Source organism: Haliotis asinina, chromosome 1 (genome assembly GCF_037392515.1).
Source record: "Haliotis asinina isolate JCU_RB_2024 chromosome 1, JCU_Hal_asi_v2, whole genome shotgun sequence".
In the NCBI taxonomy this organism is placed as follows: Eukaryota; Metazoa; Mollusca; class Gastropoda; order Lepetellida; family Haliotidae; genus Haliotis; species Haliotis asinina.
In genome coordinates, this window is record NC_090280.1 from 101,114,036 (window position 1) to 101,137,275 (window position 23,240).

Below are 23,240 nucleotides of genomic sequence, written 5' to 3' on the forward strand. Positions count from 1 at the left end.
AAAACGGCAAGGAATTTATTCATCGTACCACATTGGAACATATTAGAATCGGTATTTGTGTAGAGACGAATAGCAATTTGGGTAACTGTTTCGGTCTGGGAATGCTGTCCATGCATACACCACAAAAAACTGCATCAGTTTGGACATGTAGGTGCATACACCACAAAGCAAAAACTGCGTCAGGTTGGACCACAAAACAAGAAACGTTTGAAAGTTCCTGCAGGGACCCAAATGATGTGACCTCAGGAAACAGGTTTTCCTCAATCACGTTTAAGACGTACATTTTACATCTTGACACAGTGTAATGTAAAAAAATTACAACCAAACATACAAAAATAAACAAGCAAACAACAACAACAAACACACAAAAACTGTAAATCATAGGTACTCTTGTAACTTCAGACACCAGTCTGTTACAAATCTGGGCAAATTTCGGCTGATGGAAAATAAATTTGTACATGGCGCTTCATTGTAAGTAGAGTAGCATGCCGTAGTTTCATAATAATAAATTTGTTTTTATGTTGTCATTTAAAACATAAGATTGGTTGTATGTATATGTGTATACCGAGGGAATGTGATTTCAGTGGAAGCATGGTGAGACTTCTTGACGCCTGTCGGAATTCCACTGAAGGTTCACATGTCCCGAAACGACTTCACGGGACAGATCTTCGAGCACGGTAACTGCCAGATACCTACTGTCCCCCAAGGGAAGTTTAAGACATCACGACCACCAAGGCCCATGTGTCAAGTGATTGGTTGTTACCATTCTCACAAAAGAGCAGAAAGTGAGGTTTCTGTTCATTTCACGCTTGAACAAATCGACTCGACTTGAACACTCACCACTTAATTGATTTTAAATTTTAAATTTTCCTGTATTTCGTTTTTGGTTGTTTAAGGACGGTTTTGTGTGTCCGGTAATGCATGAAGACACCGCTGTAAACATGGAATGGATCAATGGAAGACAGTGAGACCACACAATGATGAAGTTTTCGGTTAGGCTGCTATTATTATACATTATATGATGCTATATACGTTTCAGATAGATAAACATTTCAAATGACGATACGGTACGCTTTGGGTTCTAGTCAGCGGTGTTGCAATGAAACAATTTTTTAAAATTTTATTTTCATTTTCATTTTATTTTATCGTTCTATTTATTTATGTCGGCCTGGCGATGTGAAACACAACAAATACAAGTGCTGCTGACAGATGAAAATGAACGCGAGTTTGAATACAGTAACAATTTGAAAACGGAACATTGTAAGTCATAATGTCATTCACAAGAATACCGTTACATCTTTCCCAATGCAGTACTGAAAACAAAACACATGAAATGCGGAAAGAATTTATGCTGAAAACTTTTATACTAATTTGCCAACATCCTGCTGCAGTAATATATTGTAACTTGATACCTACCAGAGTCATCCTGGCTGTCATATTCACGCAGTATACCCCAGTGTGGTCGTAACTGTACAGCTTCGGTCAGTCGTCATGTACACGAGTTGCTGTCCGCGTGCAGCGCTGTCAACGGTATCCACCGACAATAACGCCCTGACAGATCTATTACCTTTGCGTGAAACGACTATTAATTATTAATAGATTAATGCGGCAGCTGACAGAGAGAGTGGCATTGTCACCCGGTGTATGAAATCCTCAGCTCATACCCGAATGTGTGGTTTTAGTGTTATAGCACGAACGAATGAAGTTCAATGCCAGAATGTAAATAGCTTATGGGTGGTGGAGTTACAGGAATCACTGTACGTTGATAAAACCAGAATTGCAAGTTGATGGGAAAACACCGGTGTCGTATAACGTAGTGCATTGTGTTTAACTTCCACTAACACGATATGTCATCGAAATTATACGCGTCTAATCCCGATGAAAGGTATCTAGTTATTTACACGTGTGTGAAAGGCTTTCGCGTGATCAACAAAACCCGAGCAGTTGCGTAATAGTGCACTTAATTACAATCGTCCACCAAACATTCCCATTGCTTTTCTTAAATATATATACACTGTCCTGATATGACACCTTGTGTAATTCGTGCAGAAGAAAAACACAAATACCAACGTATTGACAACAATTTTAATGTATTGGACGTGTGGATAGGCAATACGTTGTCAGTAATTTGACCTGTGCAAGCAGTATCATGTAACAGTATCATCATGTTCGTGAGGGATTGTGTAGGCCGTTTACTGTGGAAACGCCCATGATGCGTAGCCTGTTGGTTTGTACATTTACAGCTTAGTTAATAGTTCTATGCCCGTATGTGAATCATTTTGAATCATTTCGAAATAGAATGGTGTCTGTAAATATAAATAGTCAGATGGTACCCAGTCTTGACTATCCCCACAAACAAGATTGCATTTGTTGAGAGTGAGTGAGTGAGTGAGTGAGTTCGGATTTATGGTCACCTTCAATATATCGTGCCTTAAAAAGTTATAAATTGATAATGTGTGGAATTAGATTACAAAATCCAGATTATCACAGATGGAAACGTACAACCACTAATTAAGTCTAAAACATTTTAACTATAGAGGACAATACAATACAAGAGCAGGCTATATATTGCCAACAACCGAAGGTAGATCACCATTCTAGCTAGGGACTATGGTATTTGGTGAGAGCGGCAAACGAGCTCACTGTGAACATGACATGAATAAAGCACTGAAAGTCGGAGTTCGTTTTAAGGATAAACATGTTATGCCCTATGGGTATTAACTGTCGCTCACTCAGTATCCCCCCCCCCTCTCTCTCTCTCTCTCTCTCTCTCTCTCTCTCTATCTATCTAGCCTGCTTTTCCGACAAATATGTAACCCCCGCTTCAGATAACAAAGAATCATTTCCCTGGTTTATCCTGTTTGCTAGGTTGTGCCTCGGAAGAATTTATATAAATGTATTTTCTGTTATGATACTTTTAACGTAAATTAATGAAAGAATTACAGCAAATACTTATATACGACGGTAATCACACTGGCGAATAGTCTCGGCTTATCTTATATCCAGTATGGCGACGGATACACGCTGTTTCCTTTAATATGAAGAGCTTAGCTTCCTATACTTGAAAATCGTAGGTCTCATTGTTCACACTGCCATGTGTATCTATGAGTTTAAAACCTTCAACCATAACACTGGTGGACTTGGTCATGCTCCCTGCAGCAGTCCTAGTTCTCCTCTGGGTGGGGCAGGGTGTGGCACATCCCCATAATGGATCATGCGACATGATGCCGCTGAATCGGCACAGACCACGAAATACCCTTGAAGCAGTGGTAAGAAGTTATTTCTTTCAAGGCAATGAGAAAGGTTTCATTTTGCTTGAATCAGTAATTCAAATATGATGACTGGACAACATCCTGTAGGTGAATGCACGTGTTACCAGTTTCCAGTAACACGTTACCAGTTTGGTTGAATGCAGTGCAGAAAACACTGGTCATTTAATGATCCAGTGCTCCTGGTACATATCGGTGATGCTCATGATCAAATGGTTCTGGCACGTATCCATGACAATCATGATCAAATGGTTCTGGCACGTATCCATGACAATCATGATCAAATGGTTCTGGCACGTATCCATGACAATCATGATCAAATGGTTCTGGCACGTAACCGTGACAATCGTTATCAAATGGTTCTGATATGTAACAGTGACAACTGTGATCAAATAGTTCTGGCACATATCCGTGACATTCGTGATCATTTGGTTCTGGCACGCTAGGCTGAAATAACTCACCTTAGTATAGCTACTCATTTCGATTAGATAGGCTGGACAGCAGTTGTGTGTTTAATTACCTTAAATGTAACATTTATAATGCGACAATGCGTTTGCTGCTGTTGAGTGTGTTTATTTTTACGCCACCTTTAGCAATATCCTACCAATATCCCAACGGAGTACACTAGAAATGTGATTCACACATTGTACCAATATAGGGAAGGGAACCTAGGTCTCCGGCATGGCGAGCGAGGGCTGTAACCACTAGGCTACCCCGCCGTCCCTGTTTCTAACCAGCAAGGTATATTGAGAAGAAATACGCTAACACCAACTAGTTGTTTACTTGATAGCATGAGAATGTATGAACGTTAACCTGGTGGGAAATTTCTGTTGGACTGACAGTAATATAACAAACAGCTGTCAATTCACTGGGAAGTCGTAAAATGTCAGCCACAGCAAGTGTACGGTGTACGTAATAACATAATACGACTACCATTTTATCACACAGATTTCACAACGATTGAAAACGTGCCAGTTAGTAAACGCCTAATATCACAGTAATCTCTTTAACTCTTGTCAGAGACTGTGGGAAGATACGTCAGATCAGGTGAAGAAACGTCACGTTACACAAACGAACAGATTGATGGGTACCGTTAGCTGTGTTAGTGCAAACTGACAAAGATGTTTGTGTTAAGTACCTGAATTAACTCGCATATAATGCATAGCTCCTACTTAGCAGTCGCGTCACGGATATTTTATTCCGAACAAATCACACCGCTTTGTCAAACTAAGTCAACCCTTTCTCGCATGAAGACGTGACTGCGACATATCGATTTCACAGCCTCTATACGTGTCAGTGTAAAGAGCAACAGCGGTAAACAGATTTTAAGGTCTAGAATATAGATTGTATGCTTGTATTTCATGAATCTTAACATTTTACAGGAACTATTTATAGTTGTCGTCCTTTGGGAATAACCATTAATATATTATACCAGAAAACCGGGAAGCGGTCAAGGGTGTGATTATCTCCTTTGGGTTCTTCTTGTGGCAATGATGGACAAAGGATTCAATTACTAGGGTAAGGCAAGCGTAGAACAGACAAAACAAGTACCATCAACAATAACGATGGTCCCAGTGGCCTTGTAGTGCTATCTTATAGTTGAGAAACATTTCTCAAGACGCTCATCGATGAACAGTTCTTTCAACTTACAGTAACACACAAAAAAATTAACTGGATAATTTTTCTTTATTTCCGTTACAATATGCTAATCTGTCTTGTGTGTCAGGACTGAAATGCCAGTACACTAGTCTATCTGCATGTCCAAAGTGTCGGGGTATTTAGGTATTGGTTCTTCCTAGAACGGTGAGTCAGGATATTTGCAACCTATAAAGCTGACGCCATTCAGAGAGGCAGATGATTTCAAATGTCATTATAAATCCGTCACTGACATATAGAAATCTGCCTGTTAAACTGTTCCCAATTGGTTTATTGGCTGTTTCTTAATTTGTGCGTAGGAAAAGCCCCCAACATTGTTTGCCCTCGATAAGGGGTGCACAATGAAGCTCGCTGATTCTCACTCACTGAAATGCAGCATGTTTACAACTTTGCAACTTTACAAATACCACGTAAAAGATTCCCAATTGCTATCATTATTAATTTTGATTGTGGATGTGATTATATGTTTCGAATAATCACTCACGTTATATCAGCTTTGACAACACTTAATAGTCGTATATCGCACATGATAATATGCCTTGAGACAACGCGATGAGGGATATGCTATCAGGGGGCACAGGGATATTTTGGTTCGGATTCTTCCAAAAGCACCAAATGTGGCGCAGAGGTAGTTTCAGACATACCCAACTGATTTCTGACAGGCGTCAAGACAGCCGCAAACTATTTGACAAAACAACAAACACAACAAAATGGCCGCCACCCCGATTTAAGAAAATTGTACATAATCATGTTTTATAGCAAGTGAAAGACAGCAAAAAGAGCTTTTAACTTTGTGTGAATGATATTACAGAAGTTAAATGAAGAATATGATCTAGAGGGTGGAGCTAAAAAAACAAACATGTATTTTTAACATTCATTTAAATGTCAATAATACGAAGAAATGAAAAAGAATATCCTATTTTTTTCTAAGAACATGACTTTTTTTATAGTGAGTGAGTGAGTTAATATTTGACGTCAGGTCGACAATATTGCAGCCATATCGTGAAGAGAATAGTTAACACAGAAAAGTGCTATATGTTTATTATAAAAACTTGTCGACGAAGGACAGTGAAAGAACTAGAATATCACAGTTTAGCTTAGAACTAGTGTGGAAAGTTAAAACAGTTACTAATATCACAATCTGGACAATACAATATGAAAACAGGTTATAGATCGCCAACAAAAGAAGGTAGATCACCAGAATAGGGACCATGAGGACTTGCAGTACTTTTGTTACCTACATGGACCCTAGCTGGATTTACACCATCCCTCCAGGTGCTGGCAGTTTTAAGAAACGTTAGCCACAATAAAAATACAAGAATACTACGTCTAAAAATCCTGGTAAGTTTAAGTTTACCTCTCAGGACGACAATAATTTTACAATGCTTCAACCTCCTTTGAGGGCTAAGCCACTAACAATCTCAGTTATTACTCTAAATTTCCAATAATAAAATATTTATCTATTTACAAGTCAGTTAACAAATATAATTCTTTTTAAAACGCAACAACTAAATGAGAGCTGGTGTTAGTAAAAAGATCCTTCTTAGTTCGTGATTTGAAATACTTATCCCTTGTGATGGAGAATTCAACACAGTCAAACAAGACATGCTTGACCGTGATTCTTTCATCACAAGGGATACAGAGCGGAGGATCCTCACCTAGGTATTCATGGGTATCTCGTATCATCAATACGCATGATGACGTTTTCAAATCTGGACCGACAACCCAATATAAGGGGTGTTTTGCATATAATATAGTTACACCTACTTGGGTGTCCCACTTCTTCTGTAGTAGATCACGGATCTAAGATCTAATGGTAGCTTTGTAAGCAGTGTATGAAACAAGAATCGGTGTCACTGATTTGTTGAGTGCTGCTTTAGCGACTTTTTTATAGTTTCTCATCGGTTAATGAAGAAAATGTCATTTTAGAAAAAAATGCAACATGGTTCTAGTCATGTTCTGATGTTTTACTTAAGCGCAGTAAGTTGTATGATCATAGTAGTGCATAGTTGGCCATCTTGGTCATGGAGACGGTGCAATCAGAACTGTCAACAGTGATGGATATTTTACCCTTACTAATCATGGAGATGAAACAGGCATCGACCCCTTCTTCACTGGCTCTCCAACCCTCAGGACCATCCTCTAAGACAATGGCCCTACCTAACAATAAATAAATATGATATGTCAGTACTCAGAATGACTCTGACTATCTGTGTATTGTTATGTTTTCATCGTTTTCATTGTAAGTGAAAAGGAGGCTAGAAATGTTGATAATTACCGTTGTTGTTTTGCCTGATTTGGCTTCTGTTATGGCGTCACGGAAATTTTGACGATTATAAAGTATTATTATAAAGTATCAAATCTTTCCATTGTATCTATTTTTAATTTCCTCTTTCCTGCTATGAAACTCTTCCCATGCATAAAGGTACTGAGCCATTCAAAGCAAGCCGGTTTGAACTTTTTTATAAAGTGCTGCACACTGTAAAATCGGAATTCTTGTTTGTTTACATTTCACACCAAGTATGTTTCGTTTCACTTTATCTAGAGCAGCGTTTCAGATTTTTTCAGATCACTGGTAATATCATGAGAAACTGATATCAGTGGTCGTTAGCATGTTATATTTTAAATCAAATAATCATAGTAATTATCCGATTTTCAGAATTGAAATCATACTGTACACCAGTATAATGAATCATGATTTCGTATTGTGTGAAAAATGGTGGGTCTCTAACGTTCTGCACAGTTAGAAAACAACATGCCTGGGAAATCTTAAAAGCATGACGTTTGCATTGTTACTGAAACTGTACTTCTATTTTGAAATACTTTGGGAAGATACGCAGGTGCCTGTTTGGTTTCGCTGTATACGTTACTATGCAACAAAGTACCTTTTAAGCGATGTACGACATGGATTTAGGACCCCGTGGTACGACATGGACACGACGTCTTTGTGAAACAGTCGTAAAGGAGGTCAGAAGAGGGTCGTAAACAAGGTAGTATGGGCCACGACCTCCTAAATTTAGGAGACTTTTTAGACACGCAGCCCAGGGTAAAAGCGTAAGGGGTGGTCTACGACCTGCTATAGGTAGGACCTGTAAGAGGGCTTTGTGAAACGGGCCTCAGGTCCCGTTGATATCAGCGTAAAAGAACACAAAACCTCAACAGCCAAAGCAGACAGCATATCAACCCTGTCTGATCACCAGCAGACATTCCCTACCCATGAAATAAGTTTGACAAATTAGACATTCTAACCAACAAATCAAGACTTCACAAAAAGAAAGCTACTGGAAACCATCGAAATCCGCGTCCATAAGATATGATCAACAGAGACCAAGGACACTACATACCATTAGTCTATGTTGCACAATTATATATTGTTGTTAATGTTAATCTGCTCTTTGTCAAAACATACTATGTGTATAACTCTCATCATCTGGTAGTATCGAAACGTCGCTCCATGCGATAAATAAGACGTTGTCATCCAAACAGCTGTATGCGTCTTCTTTGCGTCGCCAACTTCTAGAATGACGATCAAACAAATGGTGACCAGTCGATCCGAACCACTGGTTAACCGACTGCCGAGGATGCATGCTTTTTCTCTGGAGAGGGGTATAAATGATTTATTCTCCCTCCAAGATATATATCCAGCATGGGAGGTGAACGACCGTACACCGAGCTTATATGGTAATGTATTCAAGCTTACTTCAACCAATCAGAGATGGACGCCGGGGTGTCGACTGTGTTCGTGATACTTGTGCCAGCACGAAATGTCTACACGATATGTTAGGGTATTATATGAATATGGCTTTTGAATATTTCAAATACTTATATTCTTGAGAATTGTGTGCGAAGATCATCCACCGACCTAATACTGGCCTTTGTGTTGCCTCTGACGTCCATTTGATGTTATTGTGGCTGATATGCGACTGTGGTATCTTCCTCACATCACATTCTTGTTTTGGTCAATTGTAGATTTGAAAGTTCGCCCTTTCTTTGTACACAACCTCCCTGGTATGATAACTTATATCACTCCCGCTTGTGCCTTATGTTAAATATCATTATGATATTCATTCAAGATATGGTGAATTTACTGACATCACGCAATGTTTCTACCTTGCATAGTATAGGTTTATGTTTGTATAAGGTATGGAAATTGATAGTCAGCACCATTAACCCATAAACATTTAGCCATGCAGTTACTCCTGGTACAGCAATGCCCCTGATCCACTGTAACTTTTCAAATTCTGTATACTATATGTATGCGTTTAAGTAAAGTATGGAAATGAGAGCCAACATTGTTAATCCATAAGCACATAGGTTTGCAGTTACTGCTGGTATATAGTCATGTCTCTACCCTGCTTAGTGAATCCCTGCACATGTATTCATATTAAGAATGGAAACACTGACCCACTACTATTAACCTGTTTCCATACTTGTGGCGGCTTCGTGATTATATATTCACCCACTTAGCATATATACATATGTGTATAATGTATGTATTATGGGTCGAAGGCCTCTCTATTGACTAAATCTGTCTGTCTGTCTGTCTAAAACCAGAGTGCATGGTACATGTAGGTATATATACGTGTGATACAATGCTTCAGGACTGGCTCACTCGGTATGGATACATCTCAACAAACACAGCCTGGTCTCAAGGTCCACTGTCTGTTGAAGCACTGGATGCAGCCATAGCTCTGTTTCAAGAACTGGCGAGAATACACATCACAGGTTGGGACTGTCTCTCCATTATTCGTGCAACATCACCCTACCCACATGTGTGCCTTTCGAAAACTGAAACTGTACATAACAGAATACTGATATGATCATTTGGTGGGTACAGTGGTGGCCTCACATGGATATAACAGTGCAAGACCAACGCCATCAAATAGTGTATTAGAATTCACTTGACAGTTCGTTTTACCCTTTCAGACTTCGTACACTAACTACAAGGACAGGTGTTTGAATGTATGCCATCGCACACTCACTGTATGTATTGTTCTACATCATGTCACCGAATAACAGCTGCATGAATAGATAGTTGCTTCAAATATGTCATTGTTCATCACGGCCAGGGTATATGTCGTCGTACACCCACTGCAGATTTGGGTATAGCAATATATGTCAAGGAACATACGCTGTATTTATTGTTGTTACCTAATAGCGTCGGTTACCATCTAGATGGATAGATGTTTCAGCTAGTTTCAGCCATAACTCGGAAGAGTCGTTTCAGCTCTTAACATCTGCAACATTTCCACTGCCTTGCCACTGCCTTGTCCTCAGGTAAACTTGATGAGTTAACACTGGAATGGATGGGGAAGGAGAGATGTGGCGTTCCAGATGTTCTGAGAAGGGAACGACCGGGCAAAAGAAGATACGCTCGGAACAAGCCAGGTAGGTAAGATTAAACCCCTTTCATCTCGTTCCGGTATTCTGATGATCACGAGGTCCGTTGTCTAAAGTGCAGCAGTTTCAATTGCAGTTTGTGTTCCCAATGTTGCCAGGACCATGCCGTAATAGACCTCACGTGCCAAACTTTTTACTGAAATCGGACTCAAATTTAGTAACTTTAAAACAAGTGTTCTTATTTCATACAAATGCAACATTTTTATGAATGCAGATATTTCTATTTCTACCGGTGTGTATCGCTGTGGGAATACATCGTAGTGTTACAAAACCAGCCTTATTCTTCAGCATCATGAGCACTTCTGCTCCAGGGAACCTAGAGCAATAAAATTCTAAAATAACACGAGACATAAAAAACAACTTAACCATAAAAATTCTGTATACTGGGGAAGGGAAAGGGGGGGGGGGGGGTGCTTCCAGTTAGTGAAAGTAGCCAAATAGTTTGAAAATTAAACTAGATGGTCATGTTTCCGCTAAGTTTCCAAAGATGGCGGAAAGCATCCGGAAAGTTTTCTGTAATATTAATATGTTCCTCTTCTTGCTTGGAAACAAGCTGTTTTAATTTCACAGGACCTGCAACACACAAAATATCTCTTTAACTGTTAAATTGGCAAACGTGACCAGTAAAGTTACCATTTGACTTTTGCGAATCTGTTTGAGATTGTACAATGCATGCAGTAGCAATCCAGTGGTTCAAGCATTCTCTCATCACGCGGAAGGCCCGGGTTCGATTCTTCCTCTTGATATTGCTGAAGGGGAGTAAAATTAAACTCATTCACACTTGGCAAAGGTATGTGTAATGAATATCCAAAAATGTTAAGACGATGTGCTGCATCCAAACAGCATCCCTTCTGACGGCGTCAGTATCCTGCTTAACTAAATATTAAAAGTTATTACGAAAGTATTCTTCCCAGTCATAATATGGGACCCATGAAGGTCCCGGGGTAGAATAGGCCTTCAACAACCCATGCTTGCCATAAAAGGTGACTATGCTTGTCGTAAGAGGCGACTAATGAGATCGGGTGGTCAGGCTCGCTGACCTGGTTTACACATGTCATCGGTTCCCAATTCCGCAGATCGATGCTCATGTTGTTGATCTCTGGATTATGTCGATTATTTACAGACCGCCGCCAAATAGCTTGAATATTGCGGCATTCAACTAAACTCACCCACTCACCAGTCGTAATATGGAGAGAATGGCCATGCTCTTCACGCCGCAGACGTGCTCAAGTGACCGAGGTGTCGTAAAATGCTGTCTTACAATCGTCCTTCTCAAACATTGCTCAGTGTCGTGTTTTCTTTAAATATTCACAGTTCTGAAATGGAAGAAACATAACCTCACCTATTTCGTGACCCAATACACACCTGATCTTCGAAGCGGTGACGTTGACCGTGTGCTGGCAGAAGCGTTTCAGGTAGGCTGTGTTGACGGACGACATGTTTGACACTGAATGTCAAAATCATTTGTGAAAAGATAAGTAGTTAAAACACATATCTGACCATTCTTTGTAACAACGTGAGATGCAGTTACCGGAATTTGAAGGTCAGGCTTGCTGGCTTGACATTAGTCTTGTCACCGTGTCCCAGTATCTTAGATCGATGCTCGTGGTGTTGATCACTGGACGGACCCGTGTATTTACAGACCGCCGCCATGTAGGTTGAATATAGCGGAGTGCGACATTAACCCCAAATCAACCAAATCTTAAAGGATGTCTACAACGGACTGTTTGAAGCTTTAAAAAGTTTGGTGCTCTCAGGCTGTAGTCAAATCCTTTTGAGGCGAGTAGATGAGACGAGGGTCACGTTGAAACAAACCTCGAATGTCCCTCGAGTAGTTCTGATATCGGCATAAACGCTTCCGGGAAGATCTCCGTTAGCTGTTTGGGCACGACATATAAAAGACGGGTAACTCACATACTGACACTACCTCCGGTATGCCCTGTACAGCCTTCAGTATTGTACGAGCGTTTCATACAACAATACACACCTAGCACCTGTCAACATCTCCAGAACTGAAGTGGAAGAATCAACCCTGACCAATCTCCGGTGACGTCAAGCAACTATACTGCCTGTAACATTACACGTGGGACAGTGTCATTCCTGGGATTAATACAAAATCCATGGGACTGTAATATCAACCTCCCTCGACTTTGAATTATGACATGTTTTCTAAATTGATAGATGTTTGTCTTGCTATCACTGAATGCGATCGTTGAGTTCCAAATTGTACAGTGCCGTTACCTGCATTTACCTACAATCTTTCACTTACTGGCCTGACGGTTTTATCCACCAGGGCGGATAGTGGCAGCGCACGTACAGGACTTGGTTAGTACATGTAGGGCCAACTTCAACAGTAAATACCAAATATTGACGTTATATCTAGATGATATGTCTAGTCTTCTGCAAGTCTGATATTCCAACAAATGGGGATTTATTGAAGATTGTTAGTCCGAATTGTTTGCCAAAATGTATTTTAATTTATACTGACACAAACTCCCTTCTACGTTTTATGAAAATACAATCCGAATTGCTTCATTTTATCATTATAAACAAAGTTAATTCAAAACAATAAAAACTATTTTCTGTAGATGAGTGAGTAGGAGTGTGTTAATATTTGTCGTCACATCGGCAATATTTCAGCCTTATCGTGACGAGAGCCAGTTAAACACTGATCAGGAATAATTGCATAATATCTGTTCCTGTATGGATATTCAGGTGTGGGCGGATATAGCTGTTCTGACCTTCACTCGTGTTTCCTCCCCTGATGCAGTGGACTTTGAAATCAAGTTTGTTCACGACGTGCACGGAGACAACAATCCTTTCGATGGCGAAGGAGGAGTACTTGCACATGCGTTCTTTCCACCTACGCACCCCAGTAATCTGATTGGAGGAGACACTCACTTTGACGAGGCAGAGACTTGGACAATTCTGTTGGATGACGATGCTCCTGGTCCGTATAAAATATGTTGGTTCTGATTAGAAGAAGTAATACATATTATAGGTTTTCAACACGTATCCCTAATATGAGTGAGTGAGTGAGTTTAGCTTTACGCCGCACTCAGCTATATTTCAGCTATATGGCGGCGGTCTGTAAATAAAGTTTGGACCAGACAATCCAGTGATCATAAACATGAGCATCGATGGCATGTGTAAACCAAGTCAGCGAGTCTGACCACCCGATCCCGTTAGTCGCCTCTTACGGCAAACATAGTCGCCTTTTATGCATGGGTTGCTGAAGGTCTATTCTACTCCGGGGACCTTCACGGGTCCCCTAAATTGAAATCTATACTTGCGTGCCTCAACATGAACAACATTGTGAGGCCCTAAACGACCACACCTATATGTGAGAGGTTATGTGACCTTTACTTAGTTATAATAGTTTCTTTAAGGTTATAGTTTGATTTATTTTGAGCTGTATATTAACTATCCCATAATTATTGAAATAGTGAGTGAGTGAGTTTTAGTTTTACGCCGCACTCAGTAATATTCCAGCTATATGGCGGCAGTCTGTAAATAATCGAGTCTGGACCAGACAATCCAGTGATCAACAACATGAGCATCGATCTGCGTACTTCGGAACCGATGACATGTGTCAACCAAGTCAGCAAGCCTGACCACCCGATCCCGTTAGTCGCCTCTTACGACAAGCTGAGTCGCCTTTAATAGCAAGCATGGGTTGCTGAAGGCCTATTCTACCCCGGAACCTTCACGGGTCAATTATTGAAATAACTGTCTGACGTCTATGGTATAAATCGCAGTCAAGAGTGTGACATACTTCAAGTTAATAGACAGGTAACGGTACTGTGTGAAACATGTCGTTTACCTGTAGGAAAGTCAATCATCCGTATCTTTACAATGCACGTACTTGCCTGTGTCATTCATCTCATACTTTTGCATTGCAATTCCACAGGGCGACGATTGTTCTGTGTAGCTGTACACGAATTTGGGCATGCTCTTGGTCTTGACCACTCTGACGATACCGATTCCATCATGTGGCCATGGGCACAAGGCTGTGGCAATGGAACGCTAGGGTCTTCGGATGTTGAAGCCATACAGAGATTGTACGGTAATGTTCACTGGTTACTTTGCGCAGATACATCCTCTTGCTGTCGATCACTGGTTTGAGTCCATTATTCACAGACCGCCGACATAAAGCTGATATATTGCTGAGAGCGGCGTAAATCTAAAGTCACTCACGCACTCAATTTAATGTAGTGCGTCTGTTACTGTTGTCACATCCGTATCGTCTCTCTCTATGTATTTGAGTGAAACACTTGCCAGTATTGAAAAATGGCTACAAGTTGTTTCAAAATCACTTCAACTACGTCTAAGTGCTATTGCTGTAGTTTGTGTGAAGGGCATGTAAACTGATAAAACAGTAGATGTATTTTCAAATACAATTACTAATTTATCGCGTTCTTGGACAAAGCATATATTTGACATTAATATCAACAATTTACATTACATGACGAAAGAATAATCTTGTAACTGAGACCCGTGAAAGTCCGAGGTAGAATAGGCCTTCAGCAACCCATGCCTGCCATAAAAAGCGACTATGTGTGTCGTGAGAGGCGACTAACGGGATCGGGTGGTCAGACACGTTGACTTGGTTGACACATGTCACCGCTTCCAAATTCCGCAGATAGATGCTCATGCTGTTGATCACTGGATTGTCTGGTTCAGACTTGATTATTTACGGACCGCCGCTATATCGCTGGAATATTGCTGAGTGCGGCGTTAAACTAAACTCACTCACTCACTCTTGTACATGAAGAGCTTCATGCGGATCTTTTCCCAGAAAGACTGAGTGAGTTAAAATTTACAGTCGGCCATATATCAGCCATATCGTGACCTGAAAGTAATAGGTTCATGATAGACAAAAATTAGACTGTAAACCACAACCAACAGAAAGACGTACCACAGCGCACCTTTTAGCTTTATAGCGTCACCTGTCGTTACTTAAGTAGTGGCATTCAAATTCTTACTTACGCATCTTATCTGTGTCAACATTTCAACAAGTAATGTTACTACTTTCACCAAAGAAATGTCATAGATTCGTTATTCTTGTGTCACACAATTTAATCGCTCTAAGGAAAGTACAAATTCCAGTAGTTTCGTTGGGTTGAGTCCCATCCGGGATTTGAACCCACAACCTCAAATTCAGGCACCTAATCACTAGCACAGAAGGTCAGCCTTCTAACCCACTCAACAGTTTTTACTGAGAAAGTGTAATCTCTATAACGTGTTACTTTTGATCACTTTCTAAATGGGGTTCTGTATTCACAGTTTTGTCGTTTTGTTGTTTAAAGGGGCACTGATGCGGAGCAATTTCTGTGGACTGGTGTAAACTTTTGTTATTGTTTTTCTCCCGTGAGTACCCGGATGATATCCCAAAATTCGTGACTGGTTCATGACCTCTGTTGCGCAGTCCGTATGCGCAACTGAGAGGTTAATTATAGACAGATCAACTAAGGTGAAGTCATTTTTACGTCATTACAAATGTATTATGAAAACAAATGAAACACTTTGAAGGTTAATCATCTGCCAGTGGTAGAAATGGTGAAAAAAACTGTTAGTATGGAAAAATAACGAAGCAATTGTACGTCTCTGTATTTTGTCTCATAACTGTAATTAGTTACCTGTCATGATTTGTATGATTTTGAAAATTAATAAAAGAACACACGGTCTGCTTATACTTTCTAACATGACAGCAACATTTATACATCGTATAGATTGCCAATGTGGATCCTATTTCACACACATACGCGATCTAGTGTGTGTTTTCTGTCATATAGATTCTGCTGAATGCTACAACAAAATAAATTAAAACAAAATGCAAATAATGAATGTAAAACAGACTAATTTTATAGCAACGTCAGGCTACTACCTTGTTCAGGAATGTATCCATCAATATCCACATAAAAGAACGATATTCCATTCATCTGCAGCTGGTAAATAATCCTGCTCTGTGTCGTGTGTCTTACAACAGTCTAATTTGCGAAAAAGTAACACATGGTTTCAGGTCTTTCACGATGCTGAAAACCTGATAAACCTCTCATTGGTCACCCAGATAGCACACCTGGCAACTGATTGTATGATGTCCGCCATTCTAAGTAGTGAGTGAGTGAGTTAATATTTAACGTCATATCGGCAATATCTCAGCCATATTGTGACGAGAACATTTAACAAAGAAAAGGATTGCCATTCTAAGTAATTTAGTAAACCAATAATGAGCAATCAATCAATCAACGCAATGGTGGTTAATTCTTTGAAGGGAGGATGTTGTTTTTACACTCGCACTTTACGACAGGGTGTAGTCAGTAGTGATTAGTACATCTACACACACTGTCTTTTAACAAATCCGCTGTAGAAGATAAAAATAATTAATCAATTAATGTGTTATCGGTCAATCCTTTGATCGATGTTTGTTTTTGTAACTCAACTGATACACCCTCTTGCATCACTCACATGCACATATTACATAACATACAATGCATTTGCCACTACAGACCTTAATTTATAATGTTGAGTATTTACTCCAGACAGGAGAAATGCCAAATGGGAAGCTTTGTTGAGTAACCTAGGGGCGTTACCACTAATTATACCTGGTATAAGTTCATTAACTGACCACCAAGAGAATGATGACAAATAGCACGTGTAGGTTTACACCATCAAACGCGAGTTACAGCACTGGGAAGATGTAATCTCTGTGTCGCATGCAGTCTGAAAACACTTATGGGCCGAAACTGTTTTGAGGATAGCAACGGAACTTCGTTAAATAAGAAATATTTACAGGCATTTGCTGTGTACTTGGGTAAATAGGTGTAATCATTTTTTTTACGTAAGAAAATTTTCAGATTTCTCTACCAATGGCAAAGTCATTGTTTTTAGTTTACGAATTCAATAAATCAGCTGAGTGTTTTTATTGTCATAGATAATAAACCAGGGTAGCTACCATAGTTACCGAAATTTACGTATGATATTAATTTTTGTTATCTGAGATGGGCCAACACTCAAAACTGTCTGAATATAAAGCTTTGTAACCTTTCGAACCGAAACTAATGGCTTGCTACGTGTCTGTAGACATCATATTTTCACACAACATGATTAAATATCGAGGTAAAAAAAAACAGCAATAGGATCAAATTGGATCAGTCACTATACCACCCAAGCATCCGAAACTATACTGCTGGGATATTTTGTTACGATCAGACAAAAAATACCATTGATATTTTTAAATAATGGCATATGATGGGCATCCGGCCTCCTGGCTGTTTAGGTGAAGACATTCTGCTAATGTGGACTGGAGCCCAGTCCCTTTGTCCGTCACGGTCGAGGGAGCGGACGCTGACCAATTTGCAGTTTGGTTTCGTAATTAGACCGTTGGCGAGAACATTATTCGCTCCGCATCAGTGCCCCTTTAACGACGCAATCAGTAAATTCGCGTGTTGTCTAGGCAACCAAATTATTACCATCATGTATATCTTTCCCATGACATCGATCTGTCTCAATTCAGTGAGTGAGTGAGTGAGTGAGTTTAGTTTTACGCCGCACTCAGCAATATTCCAGCTATATGGCGGCGGTCTGTAAATAATCGAGTCTGGACCAGACAATCCAGTGATCAACAACATGAGCATCGATCTGCGCAATTGGGAACCGATGACACGCGTCAACCAAGTCAGCGAGCCTGACCACCCGATCCCGTTAGTCGCCTCTTACGACAAGCTGAGCCGCCTTTTATGGCAAGGATGGGTTGCTGAAGGCCTATTCTACCCCGGGACCTTCACGGGTCGTCTCAATTCAGTAAGATGCTATACATCATGCGTGGCCAACACTCCAATTCCAAAAGCAGTAGGTCCTTACGAGAAGTATCGCCGATGAGTTACTAAATACTACATGTATTAGTCTGACCTGGAAGCTGATAATGCTCACATTACAATAAGACAAAACGACAAACTTTATGGAGGAACAACTATTTTATTTTTATTCGGATGATGCAATGTTTCGATAAAGATTACAGTATCGTTGTCAAGTATGTAATACCAACGATAGAAGAATATGTATGGGAAAGTCGTGTGACTTGTTCGAGAGGCATTCCAAAAGTTGATGGTACAGAGATGATAAAACCTCCATGTCACAAGCCGCATCACCCGAATATAGAAGTTTTTCATCCATAAAGTGTGTCCTTACCTTATTCACCAACTTACAGGAGCACCAGGTGTGTCCACCGTTTTCCTTAAAACAACCACAACGCCCACTAAACTAGTTACGCCAGCTGTTCCTACAACAAAGAATACGGCGTCAAAAAGAACCACTCCTTCTAAAAAAATCATCCCCGAAGGCAAAAGCAACTACCCCAACCTCAACGTCATCCCCAACATCAACAACTGTTCAATCCACAACAAGAAAGATTAGGCGCAAAACGTCGCAGCCCACAACAAAACGAAGATGGCGCAAAACTACACCATCAACCACAACGACACCGTCATTCTCAACGTCAACAACTCTGCAGACGACAACAAGAAAGAGGACTCGCAAGACTTCGAAACCTACCACAAAGCAAAGAAGGCGCGAAACTACCAATGCTACACCATCAACAAGGACCAGTACAACGACGCCACCTCAGAAGTTACATCCTAATCCAGTTTGCAGAGGGAATGGCAAAATGGATGCCATAGACGTTGCCGGAGATGACAAAACGTACGGATTCAAAGGTAAAAATTTGAATCTTGTCTCGTTTGCCTTGATTTGTCTGTCTTTTTCTTGAACCTCTCACATTCATTTCTAGAGGAGGGAGGGAAGCTAACGGAAGTACGCATTCGCCTTGTCATAATACTTTGTGAAGATGGTTTATGATTGTTTTGGAGATTTTTAAAGTTTTTTCCTAGAAAATATTGAGCCCCTGAGCCGTGTTCTCGTTATACCATGCACTCGGAATGTTATATTGAAACAGCTCGCCTGATTCATGCTTAGATTTCTGCATGACGAACGGGATGATGTTTTTTTTCGTGTTGGAAAATATTCCAGCAGTTCGCGTAATTAAGGTCTACGTTACAACGCTTTGAGGCATGTAATCCTCACTGAGTTTAAAAGTTGATCAGGGTTAAAACTTTCAAAGCTCCAGGAGTGAGTGACGCCAGCGCCTCTCACATATAGTAAGGCATGGAATACATTGCCAGCGATGATTTTTAGAGCTGTTGACTAACATCATCTACAAAATGTTCCGATTTTGTCACTTCTAACTCTTCCTTTATGCTCTCAAGGTAAGAATCATTGTATTAATTCATGTGCTTAATTTAAATTTTGAAGGTATGGAAGTATTCCGGTTCAACAAAAACAGTGTTGATCCTGACTTCCCAAAACCAATTGGTGATGTGTTTAACCCTGGACCAAAAACAGTGGACGCTGCTGTCAGTTACTATTTTACCTCTCGCTGGACAAGGAAGGTCCGATTCATCACATACCTCTTCAAGGTAAATGTCGGCGGAGATAGAAACTAGCGGCAATCAAAAGGTACACTGCCGACGTCTAGCCACACACAAAAGAACGCCATTTGCTCTTTAGGAGGGTTGTTCCTGTGTCAGGGCTTTGTAATTTATAAGGCGCAGTGATAGAACTGGAATAATGCGTGTTTTGATTTCACACATCAACCTTCCACCCTTATCGTACAAGCCGTCTATTTGTAACACTGTGAATCCTTTTCAGGATGACATCGTATGGAAGTATCAGTACAAAAGAAATAACCTTCTGAAGATATGGGAACCAAAAGAGTTTGTAGTGGAGACAGGCTATCCCAGATATATCACAGAAGAATTTATAATCAGAACCAGTGGTGTAGACGCAGCTTTCAAACTAATGAAAAGCAACGCGTTTTACCTCACAAAAGGTATGACTTCCAGAATCTGATGTATTTCACCGACAGCGAGTTGTACATGTGCTTATAGCATAAATTAAATGTTTTTTGTTTGTTGTTTAACGCCGCACTCAGCAATCTTCCGGCTACATGGTCGCGGTGGTAATAAACTAGTCCAGTGATCGAAAGCATGAGCATAGATTTTCGCAACTGGGATACGATGTTATGTATCAACCAAGCCAAAATCGATCTCCGTCTCCCAGCTGGCCGTGATTATTATGATGAGCAAACAAGGGACGACAAAACGCTTTCCACGTTCATAAGCCATTTCCCGATCACTTAATAACACCTTACAATTGCTGTTTATCGGTTAGTAATTGTATGGCTAAACCATTTCAGTCTCAGCTAAGTCTGTTGAAGTAAGGGAGGAACGATCGGTGTGGAGGAAAGATATCTTTATGGATCGGGGACAGGCTGTCGTCAATATGGCGTAAATGTGCGATGATATAACGATCAACGTAGCGCTGCGATCTCTTTATCTCTTTGTGGTATGCCGCCCTGGCGTCAAGCATCTTCCTTGAGTCGTTGATTTTCTTTTCCGCAGGGAATAAGATATGGGAGATTCAAATTAGCACCAGAGGACTCAAGGCAGAGAAACCAAAGAAACTAAGCAAACACCCGGCATTATCTTATCGTCCACCTCTGGATTCCGCCGGACTCATGAACAGCGGTGGATTCTACTTCTTCAGCGGGAGACTACTACCACCGCCTATTACCAATCGACCGTCATCGTGCTGTGTGGATGTTCCCTCGTCAAACTCTCACTTGGTGGTTCAACTGCGACTTAGGCAGTATGTACGTTCCACTGAACATAGCCAGCGATAAGGAAAAGGAATTTGTGAAGAAGGTCCGCTTCTGAAGACGCTAATGTCTCTAAATATCTAAGTTTAGCAACGTATTTGATCATTACATTTTACACCATACTATATATTTTTGACCGACAAAGGCAATATGATACACACAACAAATGACTGTGAACATTGAGGGTGTGCTTCAATTATGATGCACACAACGACTGACTGTGAACATTGAGGGTAAGCATGATGTGCCTCTGAAACCGTTATTAGGAAACAAATGAAATGGGATGACATTTGTTCCTATTTCTGTGTTAGTATATACCAGTAAGTTTATAACTGGATAGTTAGAGATAACCGAATGAAAACCAAAACCATATTAATAACATTTCATATTCGTTTTCCTTGTGTATACAGTTGAGACATACTTAAGTGGCATTCTTTCAAAAACGCCCATGCAAGACCATATGATGAGATTTGGTCGGCGTTTACTCATAGACGTACGAATGAAGGTTGTCACGAAGAGGTCGAAGAGGTGAATTTCTTGACCACTATTTATAAAATTATACAATTAAGCAATGCAACAAAGTGAAGTTGAAGTAAGTGGTTTATCCTCGTGGCACCGGTCTTTCTAAGCTTAAGGTCATTATACTATTACCAATACCGTCGTTGTTTTCTGTGGCCCGTTCATCTACGCGGCAGCAACTATCTGGCTAGAGTTGTGTGACTGGGGCTAGGAACCAATATTGAACGATGAACGATGGTTTGACGATACCAGCAATCATGGCATACTTGTATCCCTTGCTACATAGGTGCGCGTCACAAACACATGCAAAGACAAAAACAATTCCGGTCTCACTTGTTATTAAGTGCAGTATATGTGGCATTGTCAGTGGAATGTGGTTGTCTGTTTGGCGATCATTGTACGTTATCAGGTCATGTTGATATCCCTATTTCAAGAATGCCATAAGATGGACTAGCAATTACAAAAATATACTCTTCATGAAAAGTAGGGGAACCTGAATTTTGAAGTCTGGTAGAAAGAAGACCCATTGAGGAATGTTACAATGACATTCATCTTGTGTATGCATCATCATTTCACGTTATCACCACACGCAGACACAATGCATGGGAAATACGTGCACAACTTGGGAGCCTCCTACACGTGCAATGGGCGTCATTACGAATCTTGACGTTTTTCAGTCAGGTCGATAAATCACTGTAGATAATGTTTTCCCATGATTTCCTTGCATTGGTGCATGGTCGGGTTTTTAGGGTCAAATCACACCCTACTGACTGAAATTTGTAAACCTGAAATTGTAATGTCATACCCTAGTCACCGAACAAGGGGATAACTGAAGGAACAGCTTTGCTTTGAATGGAATCCATGTGATGATGCATTCTCAAAACATCAATCCCATATATCTCCCAGTTTCGATAATCGTACATTAAAGTACTGTTACCCTACTTTTTTAAGAGTATATAAATATTTAAAACAAAGCAGCTTCAGTCAACTGTCTTTCTGGTGGTGTCTTCTTTCCTGTTAATAATGAAAAACTCAGGGGATGTCTCATATTCGTAAGTTATAGTCTGTAACCATTTTTTTCATTTGGATTACACAAGGCTGTGGTGTTTTTAAGGGATTTTGAGTACTTTTTAACAGAGATGTAAATATACAGTGCTGCAGAATTGGCACGATGATATTGTAAACTCTTTGTTTTCGAATTTGTATTGTGGTATAATTGGCGTTGAAAATATGTATTAGAATCATCTTCTTCTAAGGAATTAATTACGTCGCCTTCGCTAGATTTTGCAGACGACACAAGATAAAAAAGATTTAGATTTATATCCCTTTCATCGATCTTCACTTGCAAGTGGTGTACACTGAAAATATAGAAGAGTGCTTAATCAATCAGAAAACGACATTTTTGTGTGTAAGATAAGATAAACATACATTATATTGTTCGTCACGCCGAACACCCTGTTTCGATTCCCCACATGAATAGATGCGAAACCGATTTCTGCTGTTTTGCCCGTGATATTGCGAGACGTGACGTAAGAGAGCACTCACTCACTCCTCAGTCCTCATTTTGCCATCGAAATAATATTCAAATATCTAACAACGGACATGTATACACTTTGCAGCTTTGAATTCTGTGGGAAATTCCCTCTTCTGTGATATCATCCTTATATTGTCATTAGGGCAAA

The 23,240-nt window shown here is 40.2% G+C and overlaps 1 pseudogene; it reads left to right on the plus strand.

The window, feature by feature from the left end:
- Positions 1-3,131: 3,131 nt before the first annotated feature.
- Positions 3,132-21,117, plus strand: LOC137285164 (stromelysin-1-like; annotated as a pseudogene).
- Positions 21,118-23,240: the final 2,123 nt, after the last annotated feature.